Below are 1,994 nucleotides of genomic sequence, written 5' to 3'. Positions count from 1 at the left end.
CACACCCCAATCAACCCCCTCCCCCATCACAAGAAAAAAAAGATGAAAAATTAAATTAGCCAACATCTTGCACGTTTCGACAGCACAATTTGGCACAAGATAATGGTCAGTATAATACTTGTGTGATTGGTTTGTTCGGTTGGGTGGTTGGTTGAAAGCTTGGTTGGATGGTTGGTTGTTTGGATGGTTGGTTGGCTTTCTGGTTGGTTGGAAGCTTGATTAGTTGTGTAAAGACTTGGTTGGTCGCTTGATCAAAATTTTTGTTGGTTTCTTGGTCGAAAGCGTGGTTGTTTTTTTTTTGGTTAAACGCTTGGTTTGTTGGTTAGTTGAAAGCTTAATTTGGTTGTTTGTCTGGTGGTTGAACGCTATGTTGTTTAGTTAAATACTTTTTGGGTTGTTTGCTGGCTTGTTGGTCATTTGGTTGGTTGAAAGCTTGGTTAGTTGGTTATAGATTGGGGTAGTTTGTTGTAGGCTTGCTTGGTTAGTTGATTTGTTGGTAAGTATAATTCTTGATTGGTTGGCTGGTTGATTGGTTGGTTAGTTGAGGACTTTGTTATTTGGTTGGAGGCTCAGTTGGTTGCTTAGTATGTATGGTTAGTTGAAGGCTTGGGTTGTTGATTATAGACTTGGTTAGTTGGTTGTAGGCTTGGTTGATTGGTTGGCTAGGTGATAGGTTGGTTAGTTGAAGATTCAGTTTGTTGGCTGGTTAAGGAGTTGGCTAGTTGGTTGCTTGCTTGCTTGCTTGCTTGAAAGCTTGGTTGGTTGGTTGGTTGGTTGATTGGAAGCATGGTTAGTTAGGCTTGGTTGAAAGCTTGGTTAGTTGGCTGAAGGCTTGGTTGGTTGGTCGGTTGGTTGGTCGGTCGCTTGGTTGGTTGGTTGGTTGGATGGTTGGATGGTTGCTTGGCAGGGAAAGGAGAAGAGGCGACAGCTGGTCGCATTCCGCCTCAATATGTTTAAATCAAACAGGCGAGGACATTTCACAAGAAGGCACCCATGATCCCCCACCCCCCTAACATGAGAATAAGAGCTGAAAATTCAAATTAGCCAACATTTTGCATGTTTCATCCAAGAGCAGGAGATGGACAGGGTAGGGAAGTCCTGGGTTGGGGGCTATTGCCAGGTGCCCCCAACCCCTAATTGCGATGCACAAAAATGAATTAGTCACTTGTCACTTTTCCGAGCTCATCTCAATCGTTTGAAGATACTAGTGCCACATTTCGCAACATGCAAATCAGTTGAGGACAACTGCGCCCCTTTTCCCTGAGGTGCGAATTTACGCAGCGATAGAATCGTGACCAATCGGCGACAGGCTTTTGCAATTAGATATCAAGGTAAAAAAAAGGCGGCATCAATAAAAATGTATTTCCGTATATGGGAACCAATAATAATAATTATGTACCAGTAACAATAATAACATAAATAAGAAATGTGATTCTACCTTATAAAGCTAGGATTTAGAAAACTAATATAGCAATAGCTTTTTCATAAATATAAATTGATTGACTTGGCATTTAAAAAAAAAAATTGCTAAATCCTGCAATCGAGTGGGAGGGTCTGATGAGTTAATTTGAATGGCTGGTGTCAGTTTTATTTATGAAATTGTTGCTTTGCAATCCAATTTGGGACACATGTTTGATATAAATCAAAATCATTTGGACTGACTGAATTGAGAAGGCAGATTTTTAATTTTATTTTTGCTAAATCATGCAATCGAGGAAGCGGCTAAGAGTTTGATTTGGATTAATCGATGCTGCAGCACATATATTGATGAAATCATTACTAACTAGTAAATAAAACTCAAAATGAAAGTGTGGTTTATTATCAAAAATCAATTAAAATCTTTATAGTGCAGACACACTGAAAAAAGTTTTGGTTATTAAGATACAGTTATGATTGCAATTGATTTAAAATAATAATAATAATAATAATAATAACAATAATAATAACAATAATAATAAAATGGAACTAGTACAGTGCCGGTTCTTAAGGTCCCT

The sequence above is a fragment of the Urocampus carinirostris genome, chromosome 5 (assembly GCF_059441175.1).
Source record: "Urocampus carinirostris isolate Australia breed hairy pipefish chromosome 5, RoL_Ucar_1.0, whole genome shotgun sequence".
NCBI lineage: Eukaryota > Metazoa > Chordata > Actinopteri > Syngnathiformes > Syngnathidae > Urocampus > Urocampus carinirostris.
This window is presented reverse-complemented; position numbering follows the sequence as displayed.